Genomic DNA, 16,171 nt, shown 5'->3' on the forward strand with positions numbered 1-16,171 from the left:
TACCTCTGTCAATCACTATCGAGCCGCCTGTGACCGCCAAGAGAACTTCGACGCAGACTAATCAGCAAAGAGACATTTAATATCTCAGTCGCAATTGGCTAATCTCTCCAGCCAATTGCATCTGCGCCATTTCCGGTCTGTTAAGAATCTCTTAAAAGACTGGAATGTTGTCCTTTACGCGAGTTTCTAGTCAGGCCCGCTAAATCGCCGACAGGGGGCGTTCCAGCCTCGAAGAGATGAAGCACGTGGGCCTGTCTTTAGACGCTAGAGAGGAGATAATCCTGGACTCTCCACAGATATATATTTTTTCCTTTCCTTGCCTAGTTTATCAATGCCTCACAGCCTCTGAGGATGCCTGCCATAGATGTGGGTGAAACGTCAGGAGAGAATACTTCTGGAACATGGCCACACAGCCCGAAAGACATACAACAACCCATAGCAGAGGAAAGACTGTATTCCCTTCCCAATCAAGCCTGGCTTGTGGTCATTTACATTCGTGTAAGTATATAACTGAGAGTAAACCACACTGAGGCCCCTTCCACACCGCTGAATAAAACCCCACATTATCCGCTTTGAACTGGGTTATATAGCAGTGTAGACCCAGTTCAAAGCAGATAATGGTGGGATTTTCTGGGTTGTATGGCTGCGTGGAAAGGCCCTGGGACCTGCTGGTCTTTGCCTTTGTTTCTCATCAAGATTTTTTTATTGAGAGAATGAACAGTATCTTTCCACCATGTCTCCTGTATCAATTTAATGATATAATCATATATAATAATATTATATATATTATACTAATATTATAATATATTGTATATACATGTACAGTAGAGTCTTACTTATCCAACATAAACGGGCCGGCAGAACATTGGATAAGCGAATATGTTGGATAATAAGGAGGGATTAAGGAAAAGCCTATTAAACATCAAATTAGGTTATTTTTTTACAAATTAAGCACCAAAACATCATGTTATACAACAAATATGACAGAAAAAGTAGTTCAATATGCAGTAATGCTATGTTGTAATTACTGTATTTACGAATTTAGCACCAAAATATCACGATGTATTGAAAACATTGACTACAGAACGTTGGATAAGTGAGTGTTGAATAAGTGAGACTCTACTGTAATATTAATATTATGATGTAATACAATGTAATAATAATTATAATTCACTATTATAATTGTATATTTATATTACATGCAATATTACTAATAATATTGCAATATAGTCGTATAACATATATTGTATGTATACTTGTAAACCGCCCTGGGTTCCCTTTGGGGTGAGAAGGGTGGGATATAAATGTCGCTAATAAATAAATAAACAAACAGTAGTGGGGGAAAATGGGCAACCTTGTCTCATTTTTTTCTGGGTTTTGTATGAGTTTGTTAAATCTTCATTTACTAGGATTGTTGCATACAGAGTGTTGTTGATTCACTTTTTCCATGATATGTAGGCCCCTTCTACACTGCCATATAAAATCTAGATTATCCGCTTTGAAGCCAATTATATGGCTCATACAATCCAGTTCAAAGAATATAATGTGGATTATCTGATTTGCTAATCTGGATTATATGGCAGTGTAGAAAGGGCCTGAATCTACACTGCCATATAATCTAGTTCAAAGCAGATAATCTGGATTTTATATGGCAGTATAGAAGGGGCTGTCGTTGATCTCGATATTCATCTTTCCCATTATGGATATAAAACATCCCCAGTTCAGGTTGTCAAAGGCTTTCTCTGCATTCAGGAAGATTAGCACTGCTTGCTCTTTGATATGGTGTTCTAAATATTCTATGATATTATCTGTACCTTCCCTCATGTTATTTCTCAATTGCATTTTAGGTAGAAAGTCATTTTGATCTCAATGAATTCATTCTTGAAGCAGATGAGTTGTGTGTTTTCCGGGCAGTATGGCCATGTTCCAGAAGTATTCTCTCCAGATGTTTTGCCCACATCTATGGCAGGCATCCTCAAAGGTGTTGAGGTATGCCTGCCATAATGTGGGCGAAACGTCAGGAGAGAATACTTCTGGAACATGGCCATACTGCCCGGAGAACACACAACAACCCTGTGATCCCGGCCATGAAAGCCTTCGACAACATAGCTTTTTGAGTCTTTCTGCTATCTTCATCTCAAGCTTGGTTGGTGGGAAGGAGAGCCGCTCTCCCTTTTTATTCAGTCAGACTTTTAAAGATGAAGATGTTTAAGATCTAGTCAGGGGGTGCAGTGATTTTTAACTTGGAATGTTGTTTGATTGATTTTAACTGAATTTTTAGTGCTTTGTGTTTAATTTTGTTTTAATTTTTGTAGTATCCATCATCATTTAGAGTGCCTCAAGTTGCCTTGCTCTGGCATAAAGGGTTACTTGTGTTAGTCAGTGACAAAAAAGAGCCATTAATTCGTGGTCTTAAGTGTGGGGTTCCTTCTACAGTATATCCTTGACTTATCCACTTCCTCTATCTTCCTGAGGATAACAGTGGGTTGAAGAGGCACAAACACGAGGGCAGCAGGAAGAGAGGCTGCATAACGAAGATGGAGCCAACATAACCCCCAACTGTGGCAAGAATAAAAGGACATTGCTGATGTTAGGTGATTTATTGCTCAGGGGGTGTAGAAGAAACTGTGTACCAGCCAGACATGAATTGGGAAGTGTATGTCTTCTAGAAAGTGGCTGACGCGTTGCCAAAGCTCAACAACCACACATAGCAGTTCCCCTTTCTTCTGGGAAACATCTTTGAGCAGATCACCTTGGGCTATGAAGATCTGGGCAGGAAAGCAAAGAGTTTAGAGTTACAGGTGTTATTCTTGGCAATTCTACCAGCAAAAGGTCAAAGACAACAGAGGCACAGGAATATATTGAAGATGATTGAAAAACTACACTGATGGTATAGAGGTGTAGACCAGAGAGGATCGCCTTCCAAGACCTTTGTTTTAATTTCTTTGTATGAGTTTCCTTATCAAGGTATCGGAGAACTTTTTGAAGTGTTCACATGGCATCTTAAACTATCAGTTCCAATACATCTGCAGCTTTCAACCTGCCCTTAGTTGTCTCTGTACTATGGGCATGTTAGCTTTGCAGAAAGAGCATTTGATTGAGGAAGCCGAGGCAGGACTGTAAAAAGTAACAGCAGCTCCATGTGCAATGTTCCTCTGACACAAATACTACTGTTGCTACGGAGATAATGATCATCCCAATGTCATTATCCATCTATCAACAGTGAGAATAAATTTGCTATGAGATATTGTTTAGCAAATTGAGTATTTTGCTGAACACTAGAAACAGCTACATTTGTATATTCTCTAAACCTAATTGTATATCAGAATATTTTATGAACAGAGCATGCCAAAGTTAATAACAGTTGTCCTTTTATATGTATTTGTCTTTTCAGATGAAGTAACACTCAGGCCATTTTTTTGGCCCATAATGGAGCACTGTGTACCACAACTGCAACAAAATGAAGCCCTACAGCCTTAATGTTGCTTTTCTCTCTTTTAAAAAACATACAACCTGAACAGGTAAAAGTGGCCTCTAAAGTCCTATATAGCTAGATAGTTGATCCTGCATGAGTTTTAAAATCCACAGGGAAGAGCTTTTTCAGAAAAGTTCAAGAAGATAGAAGGTTGAACATTTATTTATGCAACCTGAGCTGCTTAATATTGTGGTTAGTAATAAAACATTTAGGGGGCCCTGGTGGCACAGAGTGTTAAAGCGCTGAGCTGCTGAACTTGTGGACCAAAAGGTTCCAGGTTCAAATCCCGGGCGCGGAATGAGCGCCCGATGTTAGCCCCAGCTCCTGCCAACCTAGCAGTTTGAAAATATGCAAATGTGAGTAGATCAATAGGTACCACTCCGGTGGGAAGGTAACGGCGCTCCATGCAGTCATGCCAGCCACATGACCTTGGCAATGTCTATGGACAACGCCAGGTCTTCGGCTTAGAAATGGAGATGAGCACCAACCCCCAGAGTCGGTCACAACTGGACTTGACGTCAGGGGAAACCTTTACCTAATAAAACATTTGCTGAAACAAACTTTGATGAAGTTTGCTGAAACTTTCTTAAATGAAGTATATTCATATTTATTAACTGATTAAAATTCAATACACAGAGTTCTAATTTGCAGTCTTCTCATGAGATCTCAGAATGGCATACAGTTTAAACCAATTCCAAATAAAAATAGAATAATTTAAATAGGATGAAAATGCATTAAGTAAACTGCTGCATAAAATAGGTTCTGTGAAGGGTGGACTCTGAACCCCCTGACCAATATTCTTCTTAAATTTTCTTTTTTGTTTTCTTCAACACAGAATGCAGAGGGTCACATATTTGGGTGAATGTAGTAGGAAGTCATGTTTGTACTTGTTTAAGAAGAAGTATATATTCTGTCACTCTTAGACAAAAATATGTATTTTGATTATGTAAAACTATTTCCCCTCTGAGGCCCATTCTAAAGTCATATAATCCAGATTTTCAAAGCAGATAATCCACGTTATTGGCTTTGAACTGGATTATATGAATACATTGCCATATAATCCAGTTCAAAGCAGACAATCTGGATTTTATATGGCAGTGTAAAAGGGACCTAGGTCAGCATTCTCTACAAAGCTGATTTAAAGGTGTCTATGAACCCCTGGTAGTGCAGTGTGTTAAAGCGCTGAGCTGCTGAAATTGCAAACTGAAAGGTCACAGGTTCGAATCCGGGGAGCGGGGTGAGCGCCTGCTGTTAGCTCCAGCTTCTGCCAACCTAGCAGTTCAAAAACATACAAATGTGAGTAGATCAATAGGTACCACTCCGGCGGGAAGGTAATGGCGCTCCATGCAGGCATGCCAGCCACATGACCTTGGAGGTATCTACGGACAACGCCGGCTCTTTGGCTTAGAAATAGAGATGAGCACCAACCCCCAGAGTCGGACACAACTGGATTTAACGTCAGGGGAAACCTTTACCTTTTACTATGAACACTGCTGATACAGCTAAATATCAATAGATGATGTTATTCAGGCAGAATGTTTGAGGAAATATGCTTCTGACTAAATACAATCTGTTATATTTAGAATCTCTTTGTAGTAGTAAATAGTTTCTCCACTGAATTTAGAAACGAACTCTTAGAAGTTTCTTCCTCTTCTAAAAGTTGGTGTCGTGCCTCTTTGTTTACCTAACTGATTGGTTATTGGTTATCGGTTGTTGTTGAGTTTATGCTTTTTATTTTTATATATTTTTATGTATTTGTTGTCATTGAATGTATCTTATGTTGTTGTATTTTATTGTTGGATTACTAGGCTTGGTCCCCATGTAAGCCGCCTTGAGTCCCTTCAGGGAGATGGGGCGGGCTATAAGAATAAAGTTATAATTATTATTATTATTATTATTTTCTGTGTCTTCATCTCCATGGCATCTTTTTAATGGACAACTTACATGGCACTCTTTTAGGTATTATCATGGCTTTGCAAAGACTGTTGTTAGGTGAGTAAGCCTTCAAGTTATTTTTGGCTTATGGCAACCTTATCATGGGGTTTTATTGGCAAGATTTGTTCAGGGGAGGCTTGCCATGACCTTCCGCTAAGGCTGAGAGGATGTGACCTTCCCAAGGTCACCCAGTGGGTTTCCAGAACTGAGCAGGGATTCAAACCCTAGGGTCCAGTCCCATAGTTCAATGGTCATAACACTACAACATGCAAAGATCAAAAGAACTGCAAGGATTACATGGTGCCACAATAATTGTTTACAAAGGCACACTGCCTGTTGAGTAATTTTTATCCATTCTTATTTTAGACAAAGAAATTGACATTTTGCTTAAAGATATGCAATATGTTTAATCCCATCATGGAAATAGAAGATCATTTGCAGTTCGCAAGTCAAGAAGCAATCCTGAAAAAATGCAATGATAATGAAGCAATAAGCATAATAAAATAAGAATTATATAAAATATATGTAGAGATTAACTGAAGCTTTCATTTTCTTCTTTTTTATTTAATAATTTTATTTTTATCCCACCTAACATAAAACAATGCACATGCATTAAAATATAAATATAAAAATTAAAAACCAGTTAAACCATTTTTTAAATTAAAGCAATAAACATAACATTATTAAAATGATGTTGAAGGATTCATTTCTATGAAGACCAGTGGGACGTCTTTGCTTTATCAGGATAAGTGAGTGGAGGGTTGTGTTTTAATTTATTGTAGTTATAAGTTCATGAGTAACCTTGTCTGTTAAATGTGATGTTTTGAAATGACGTAAGGATATCTAGGAGACAAGAGAGCATTCTTACCATGTCTTTGGGTCTTCCACACTCCCTAAAGATTATTTTGAGGCACTTTGGAGCAAAAACATTTTAAAAAAATAATTTGACCCTGAGGAACATATATAAAGAAGACAAGTTGGGGGAGGGAAAAGAACTATATCCATATATTTGTGACCTTAAAATATAAACATTTAACAGGATTTCTTACGTTTTTGGTTATTGATCTCCATTTTTTCCATGAGTTGTACTTGATTCTATGTTTATATTAGTTTACATCTATATACATTCAGAACCAGGCTCTCTAAAGAAATTGGGGAAATTATGCTGGAAAAGAGTACAAGGTAATGGTTACAATCTTCATTTTAAGAAGCCCAAAAACAAACATGTTAGGGGTCTCACAGATTCCCACCTCACAAGGATAGAATGCATATACAAATATAAGGGATATACACATTTTCCATATCACTCACAAACACAGTGTTCAAAAGAAGAGGGAGAGAAGTGAGAGTTTAGTGGACACAACTACACTACAGAATGCCAGGTGTATTATGTAATACATAATATTTATAGAAAGTGCAGATGGTCCTAGGTGCCACACACAAACATATCTACTAGCTGATCATCTCTTTTGGCTACTTAGCATCATCCTCTACAGACTTCTCTAAAGCAGATTAGCACAATGTAACAGTAGCAAAGTGATAGTTATGAAGTAGCAACGAAAATAATTTTATGGTTGGGGATCACCATAACATGAGGAACTGTATTAAGGGGTCGTGGCATTAGGAAGTTGGAGAATGCAGCCTTCCAAGGTCATCTACCCACCCCCCACTCTAAACTTTAGAATTAAGGTCCCCCTAACAACAGCAGTCCTAACTAAATTGACTAATTTAAATCAACCAAAAGCAGGTCCATACTTCCCAATGAAATACTGGTAAGTTTATGTTGGTAAAACTGTTCTTCATTTTAAATATTGTATTGTTCTTTCATGTTTTCTGCACTACAAATAAGACATGTGCAGTGTACATAGGAATTTGTTTGTCTGTTTTTCCCCAAACTATAGTCCGGTCCCCCAACAGTTTGAGGGACCATGAACCCACCCTCAACTGAAAAAGGTCGAGGACCATTGCTTTAAAAAAAAAAACAATTCACTTACTGTGGAAATGTCTCATGAAGTGTTAATCTTAATTAAAAAGTTATTAATTCACTATATAGCTTTATGATGTGGTTCTTTTTTCTTTTCTTTTTTTAAAAGATTCACCTCCAAGAAAAAAAAATGATTGTGCTGTGTTCAGAAATCTTGGGAGAAATATGGTGTCCAACTCAACAAAAATAAAAAAGAAGTGAGACCAGAGAAAGTTGTATTGCAAAATCATGAACACATCTAGATGAACACTGTTATATATTATTTGTAACTTTGAATTACTGTATATATGTACAGTTAGACGTCATGTATAAGTCATGTATAAAATTATGAATTTTGATAAGACCCCATGGATAAGTTGAGGGTTACTCTACAGAGAGGGGAAAAAACCTACCGTATGCTGCCTCAGGGACCACCCACCCTTGGCCCTATATTTACTTGTCCGGACATTTTAAAAGACCAGAAGTGGACCTACGTTGGAGAAAGAGCAAGGAAATCAATGTTTCTTTTAGGTTCTCTCACTATGGACTACATTTGCACTTTTTGCCACTCCACTCAGAGGAGGGGTTGATAAGAGTTAAAGTACTGTATTCACATTGACATGTGCATAAATCAGCCTGTGTTTTTCGGGAGGATTTCCGTACCAAAATATCTAGACTTATGTATGAGTACATAGGGTAGGACATTTATACTATGCTAGAAATGATAAACATGCCATGAATAGATAACTTTTTGGATACAACAACTAAATGTTCTAAAATATCAGAACAACTTTGAAAGAAGCTTGTAATTGCAACAGATCAGCCATAATGGTTATACAATATGTTTCAAAAAGATTAGCCTAATTTTAAATTGCTATATCTTGACAACTACAAACCACTAATGAATGAAAGTCTTACCACTCATAGAGTTTCAGATGATTACCGCTAGATGGCCCTCCCAGTACACAAATAGCCCCTATTTGTCATTCACATGAGGGGCACACTGCAACATAAGAATTAATAAAATATTCTCCATTTGTGGAGTTATTTTTTAGATGTTTTTCTGGCTCAAAATGGTTGGTAAAACTTGGTAACACATTAAACCATTTAAAAATCACATAACTTTATACAGACCCATTCATTTTGTGTATTGACTTATATCCCATTTTTTTACCTAATGGGATGTGCCAAAGGTCTTTTCTTATGCTCTAAAATATGGGGATCCAAGTAATTGCTGTCAAGTGAGCCTGACATCAATACCAGGAAATATTGTAGAGCAGATCGTTGAACAAATAGTCTGCAAGTATCTACAGAGGAATGTCATGATCATTAAAACTCATAATGGTTTTTTTTACAAACAAAAAGTCATGCCAGATTAATCCTAGCTTTTTTTAAAAAGGTGATAAGTTTGGTTGATAGAGGGAACGCTGTGGATGTAGAATGCCTTGATTTCAGTAAGTCTCCCATTTTTATTCTTGCAAACAAGCTAGTAAAATATGAGCTAGACAGTTCTATGGGTAACTGGATTGGTAATGGGTTGATCAGGCAAACCTAAAGTGTTTACTCTTGGCTCCTCTTCATCCTGGAGAGAAGTGACCAAGAGGATGCCACAAGGTTCCGTCCTGGGCCCAGTACTATTCAACATCTTCATCAATGCCAGAATAGAAGGCAGGATGTTTAAATATTTAAATATTTGAAAGGATGTCTCATTGAGGAGGCAATCTTGTTTTCTGCTGCACTAAAGATTAGGACACAAAGCGATGGTTTTCAAATTGCAGGAAAAGTGATTCCACCTAAACACTACAAAGAACTTCCTGACAGAGCTGTTCAGCAGTGGAACTCACTGCTACAGAGTGTGGTGGAAGCTCCTTCTCTGGGGGTTTTTAAGCAGAGGCTGGATGAGTATCTGTCGGGAGTGCTTTGATTGTGCTTTTCCTGCATGGCAGGGGGTTGGACTGAAGGGCTGCTATGGTCTCTAATGTCTATGATTCTAACGCAACTAACCAAGTAAATGTATCCCGTGTCCCTTGCTTCTCTGCCCATTGGCAGGACAGCAGCCCTGGCAGTGAGGAACCATATGATCCCCCCCCCCACACACACACACACACACACTTTTAACAGACATGGGCAAAGCTTGTTTTCAGCAGGAATTTATCAGAAATAAATGCTTTATTCATTACCAGATAACTTGGCTTTTGTAGGCAGCATAAGTCTGCAAGTGACATGAAGATGCATATATACATTTTTCAATGCACAGTAGAGTCTCGCTTATCAAACCTCCGCTTGTCCAAGGTTCTGAATTATCCAACACAGTTTGCCTTTTAGTAGTCAATGTTTTTATAGTCAATTTTTCAATAAATTGCGAAAATTTGGTGCTAAATTCATAAATACAGTAATCATTACATAACGTTATCATGTACTGAACTGCTTTTTCTATACATTTGTTGTAAAGCATGATGTTTTGGTGCTTAATTTGTAAAATGATAACATAATTTGATGTTTAATAGGGTTTTCCTTAATCCCTCCTTGTTATCCAACATTTTTGCATATCCAATGTTCTGCCAGCTCGTTTATGTTGGATAAGTGAGACTTTACTGTATTACAAACCAGGGGAGGGGGCACTGGAATTAAGAATTAACAGTAATACATATTAGTATTTCAATTACATTTATATTCTCAAAAACAACTATGTTGCCTAAAATTATGGCAACCAGAACATAAGCTATTGTTGTCTAAAAACAGTTCTGAGAATGTAGAGGTTCAGCTACAAAGTAGACAAAACTATGACTGCTTGCTACATATAGCACAAATTAAAATCAGAAAAAAATGCACAAGCCTGGGAAAACATTCTGGAGATGCCGGGGATTGAACCCGGGACCTCACACATGCGAAGCGCGCGCTCTACCACTGAGCTACATCCCCCAGCTGTCTGTGGTTGCTCAGTGACCTTTATGTATTCACCATATATGCATGCTTCAGGGAAAAAAAAACATTTAATTGATTATTGTGTATCTATTACACATGAAATATGAAGGAAATCAGTACAACCAAGCACCACACACTATGATAATTGCAGGCTAAAGACAATACCAGAAAAAGAAGCCACTGGCTGAATTTATCTCAAAGATCATGCTGCATTTCACAAAGAGGTAGGCTTTGAGGGAAAAAAATCAATTCTTAATTTTCTTTGTGTTGACATGACATCTCCCATATCTAAGGCTCTTAAAGAGAAAGTTATTAATTTCCATTGGCTTTATGATATAAAAAGCAAAAAAAAATCACTACCAATGTTTTTGAAACTATTCTGCTTGTTCCCACTGTAAAATGCAATAGTCTCTATTTGTTCCCCTCACGTAAATGTCTATAATTGATTTCAAATGTCTTATTTCACATATAAACTATGATAACACAGTTAGTACAATAGGACAGATGATACAAACTTTAAATGTGAAAATACAAAAACAATATGTAAAAAAGTTCAAGTGTAACAGACATATCAATTACTTGAAAGAATCAGAAAAAGGATGTATTGATATTTTAATATACCCCCTTTTCTTGCACAAAATTACTAATTTAATACTGGCAGGCAGTTCCTGGGTTACAGGCAAGATAGGTTCTGTAGGTTTGTTCTCAAGTTGAATTTGTATGTAACTCAGAACATAAGTGTAATTCCAGCCTGCAGCCCCCACTTTAAAAAAAAGTTTGGGAAGGGGTAACACTTCTGTAACATGTATTTTGTTGTCTGTCCTGTTGTTTTGAAGATTTCGCTTTATGTCCTTATGACAATTGGTTTTTGAAAATTTTGGCTTGTTGTGGGAACAAGGATTGGTGATAAAGCTTCAGTTGCAGATAAATGATTTAGGGATTAACAGGTGTTCCTTTGATTGGTTATTTTACAGAATACAGTAATACTTTCAAGGATCAGTATTTTAGGGTACTGGAGAAACTTTCTTTCCAGAATGCTGTAACTTTGTTGATGTGGGCTTTAGATATTGAATGTTGTGTTTTGTGGGTTGTTTTTTTTTTTTATGTCAGGAGCGACTTGAGAAACTGTAAATCGCTTCTGGTGTTAGATAATTGGCTGTCTGAAAGGATGTTGCCCAGGGGATGCCTAGATGTTTTGATGCTTTACCCTCCTTGTAGGAGACTTCTCTCATGTCCCTGTATGGGGAGCTAGAGCTGACAGAGGGAGTTAACCCACTCTGCGTGCTAGTGTACTACAGTTTATTTTAATGTACTGATATGATTTTAATTATTTTAAACTGATTTTAATATATGGTGTATATTGTATTTGTATGTTACGTTTGTCTATGAGATTGAATTATTGCCAACCTGGAAGCCGCTCTGAGATCTCTTCGGGGTGAGATAGAGTGGGGTAAAAATACAGTAAATAAATAAATAAAATAAATACTCACCATGGTCAAATGTAGATTTTGACTTTATCTCCTTAGTTTAGAGTGAAGGATCCTGTGTATTATTTAAGTTCTTTCTCTCTCTACTTCCAAGTTGTTATTATTAGAATGACCTTAATAAACAAAGAAAAAATTCAGATATATAAAGTTTTATCTCTTACTCTGGAGCCCCTGGTGGCAAAATGGGTTAAACCCTTGTGCCGGCAGGATTGCTGACCAAAACATCGGTGGTTCAAATCCAGGGAGTGAGGTGAGCTCCCATCTGTCAGCTCCAGCTTCCCTTGTGGGGACATAAGAGAAACCTCCCACAGGATGGTAAAATAAACATCTGGGCGTCCCCTGGGCAACGTCTGTCCCCTGGGCAATGTCCTTGCAGACAGCCAATTCTCTCACACCAGAAGCAACTTGCAGTTTCTGAAGTTGTTCCTGCCATGAAAAAAAAATCTCTTACTCTGAATTATTCCACAAATAACCTTTGGCATCATATCTTTTAAAACTCCTTGCAGGTTGATTTTCAGAGTGCTGTATAAAGAGTACTGTTTTACATGTGTGTGGCTTTGTTTAATTTACTAAATTCTCAATTAATTTATTCTGTATAAAATGTAAATGGAACATATGTTGTACACCTTCAAGTCCTTTCTGACTAAGGCTAACCTGTCATGGGGAATGTCATTGCTTTTATCTGATGCCATGCGTGAGACTTGTCCAAGGTTACCCAGTGGGTTTTCATGACCCAGCAGGGATTTGATCCCTAGCCTCCAGAGTCCTGCCAAACCACTACCTCATGCAGGCTCACAAATAGCTGCATATATGTACAGCCAATGTTTGCATTTTTTAAATCTGTATCTTGCTCATAGTTATTATAGTTATTGTTGCATAGATTGTCCCGCTTGTATTTTCACAGTCCTTGAAGACTATTCACAATATTCTGCAAAACCCTTTTCCAGGTAGACTCTGCAGTTTCAACCCTTGGCACTCACCTTGGCCTTTTACCTTCAAGATACCAACCTAGATCGTGTCAGGCCTCGGAATGATCCCTATTATGGACAAATGGCTGTAATATTTAGTGGGTTCATTGTGATAAGCAAGGCCAGTCTCTTTATCTATCTACTTCAGTAGGAGAAAATAAAGAAATAAAGATTTATAACAATTAGTTTAAAAAGAGGTATTGAGAGAGATGAAACTTTAAAATAAGTAAATAAGAGAAAGTAAGTAAATCTTCATGGCATAGCATTGCTTAGTTTAAATGGTGTAGCTGGTAAGGAAAGCCAAAAGGATTACCTCATTGCCACTTGTTTTAAAAGGTTTTGTTTTTGCCTGTATCTTCATCTTTTATGACTTATATTATTTGTTCCAGCATATAAAAGGGATGGGAGACAAAGGAGAGTGGGACCAGTCTGTTTAAAGAGATAGTTGCCTTGTCTGGCCAGTACAAATAAAGGCTTGTTTTATTTTATTTTTAACTCTCTTTGGAATTCTCACCTTTCTTTCCCTTTGAATGCGCTGAACGAACTCAGGAACAAGTCTCTTACAGTATCTGCTCTCTTTATTTGTTCACATCTCCCAAAACCCTATTTCAGATTGTTAGCCTCTGTCTCTGACACAATTCCCTATATGGTTTCTATTCTTCCTTTAGCGCACAAGCCTCTATTTCAGGAGTGCCAAACTCCTTTTCACTGAGGGCCACATCAGCCTTATGGTTGCTATCAGCAGAACTAATATTTACATGGTTTCACTTATCCGTGATTTCATTTAGAGGCTCATGTCCGATTTTTCTTGCTATTGCTGTAATTCGTTCCATTGAAAATAATAGGATTCACCATTATCCAAGGTTTTGTTTATTCACATGAAATCTGGGAATGTATCTGCAGCAGATACTGGGTCAGGTTGTACTCTAAAATACAGAATAAACCCATAACTCAACTTCCACTTTAAGATCTCAAAGAATTCAAGAGTAAATTTTAGTGCAACTATGCTGCCAATGCATTCATCACCAAAAGAGAAGTGAGAAACAGGACTAGGTGAGAAATACAGAAAACTGTAGATTAACAAGATGTTTCTGATTAGGCTATCTGCAGTTTTATTTGTCAAATCCAATTAATAATAATAATTATTTGTTATCCGTCTCATGACTCAGGGTGGGGTGCAATTAAGAATTACAAGGGGCATGGCCAAGAGTGAATTAGCATGATGGAGAGAAGCAAACTGCAGAGAAAATCCAGTTTGGGGGTTCCATAACTGGAAGAAAGTTGCCTCTAAGTAAAAGTTATTGGTAGCCCAATGTAAAGCGCATTGCAGAAGTCCAGCCTTGAGGTTACCAATGTGTGCACTACCATCTTCAGGTCCTCCAAATCTAGGAAGGAGCTCATGTGGTGGATTATCTGAAGCTGATAGTAAGCACTCCTGACCGTTGCATCTACCTAGGATGACATTTGGAGAGATGGAGCCAGGAGCACTCCCAAGCTGCAAACACAGCCTTTCAAGGGGAGTGTAACTGGTTGATACATCTCCATCCCAAGATGAGGACCCTGTTTCCACCTCCAGGCATTCATTCAGAAGAGACACATTCATTCATTCAGAAGACACATCTTTAGCTGAGGCTGTTTTTGAAAGCATGGATAAATATATTTGGGTGTCATCAGCATACTGATAACACCCCACCCCATGCCTACAGATGATCTTTCCCAGCTGCTTCATGCAAATATTAAAGAGCATTGTGGATAGAATGGCACCTTGTGTGATACCACATAACAGCTCCTTTTTTGAGGAGCAGATATCCCTAAGCACCACCATCTGAAACCTGCCTGCGAGGTACAACCGGAACCACTGCAGCACAGTGCCTTCGATTCCCAACCACTCCAGGCATTCCAGAAGGTTGATGTTATCAAAGGTCGCTGAGAGGGGCTGGGAAGCACCAACAGGGACACACTTACCCTGTCGGTGTTAAGACGGAGATCGTCACAAGCCTGTAACCAAGGGGGCGGTTTAGGGGTTCAAACCACCCCCAAAATTTTTCAGTTTAATAAACACCTGATTTACTCATGAATTTTACTCGTTAAACAAATCCCTCTGCCAAGTCTATGAGAAGCAAAAATTAGACTCCCTCTGGAAGTACAAGCACGCTCTCAACCAAATTATGATTATTCACACTATCATTACCTACAATTCTACCAATTTACATTGCAATAGCAGCAATAGCTGACATAGTGGAAGTGACCATAGTGGAAGCTGCCAAAATGTTGCAGCCAGCAGACATGGGACTGGGGTTGATGTGGATTGCAGGTGAAAACTTGAGGAAACTGGAAAATGAGGTGTCCCCCACTGTTTCATCTAATCCAGTCCCTGCCAAAGAAACCATGGAGCAGGAGCAAGAGAAGAAGCTGTGTCACTGTATATGAACAAGATTGTTTTTGATGACCAAGTGAAAGCTCATTTAGTGCAAAATCCAGACTGCGTTGCCAGGATACGCATTTCCTGTGAATAAGACGAGGCATCTAAGATTTCAACCCAAATGGTTCAGCAGATTCCCCTGGTTAGCTTACTCATATCATGTACAAAGTGTGCTCTGTAAGTATGGTGTGGTGTTAGAAGTTGGGTAAAGGTGCTCATGAGAAGATTGGTGCATTGGTTGCTAAACCATTTGTGCAATGGGAAAGTGCAATAGAAGTCTTCAATAGACACCAAAAAGCGGAGCACCATCAGAATAGCTTGTGCTTGGCTGAAAACTTCTTGCTAATTCACAGTAGAAAAAGTATTGATGAAATCCGCCATCATGACAAAGGAAATACAGTAGAGTCTCACTTATCCAAGACTCGCTTATCCAAGGTTCTGAATTATCCAAGGCATTTTTGTAGTCAATGTTTTCAATGTATCACGATATTTTGGTGCTAAATTTGTAAATACAGTAATTACAACGTAACATTACTGCATATTGAACTACTTTTTCTGTCAGATTTGTTGTATAACATGATGTTTTGGTGCTTAATTTGTAAAATCATAACCTAATTTGATGTTTTATAGGCTTTTCCTTAATCCCTTCTTATTATCCAAGATATTCGCTTATCCAAGGTTCTGCTGGCCCTTTTAGCTTGGATAAGTGAGACTCTACTGTAAGAAGAAATCAGAAAGAAACTTCCGCCAGTTGTGGAAACCATTGTTCTCTGTGGCTAAAAAGAACTGATTTGAAGAGGGAGCAGTGATTCAAGACCTGTTACCTGTGAAGAACCTTTTCGTAATTATGGTAATTTCAGGGCCTTCTTGAGATCTTCTGCCAGACCTGAAAAGCCATGGGGGGCGGAATTTAAGCCCCTCTCAATTTTTTTTCTGGCCTGATGATCCACTAAGGTGACCATAGAAATCCCAACTCCATACCCTGCTCTGATGCCG

At 38.2% G+C, this 16,171-nt stretch overlaps 1 long non-coding RNA gene and 2 other non-coding genes across 4 annotated transcripts; 2 read left to right on the forward strand and 1 right to left on the reverse strand.

Annotated features, from left to right (window-relative positions):
• The first annotated feature begins 13 nt into the window (after positions 1-13).
• On the forward strand, positions 14-13,248 carry LOC103279170 (uncharacterized). Of its 2 annotated transcripts, XR_506614.3 has the most exons (3): positions 14-3,521; positions 5,435-5,467; positions 7,504-13,248. It is a non-coding gene; the product is annotated as an uncharacterized LOC103279170 (long non-coding RNA). The 2 variants fall into 2 exon arrangements; XR_001730436.2 differs by lacking the exon at positions 5,435-5,467.
• On the forward strand, positions 3,024-3,296 carry LOC134292832 (small Cajal body-specific RNA 13). Its single transcript, XR_009999963.1, has one exon. It is a non-coding gene; the product is annotated as a small Cajal body-specific RNA 13 (non-coding RNA).
• trnaa-cgc (transfer RNA alanine (anticodon CGC)) lies at positions 10,224-10,295 on the reverse strand. The gene has a single exon. It is a non-coding gene; the product is annotated as a tRNA-Ala (tRNA).
• Positions 13,249-16,171: the final 2,923 nt, after the last annotated feature.

Source organism: Anolis carolinensis, chromosome 6, assembly GCF_035594765.1.
Source record: "Anolis carolinensis isolate JA03-04 chromosome 6, rAnoCar3.1.pri, whole genome shotgun sequence".
Classification (NCBI taxonomy): domain Eukaryota; kingdom Metazoa; phylum Chordata; class Lepidosauria; order Squamata; family Dactyloidae; genus Anolis; species Anolis carolinensis.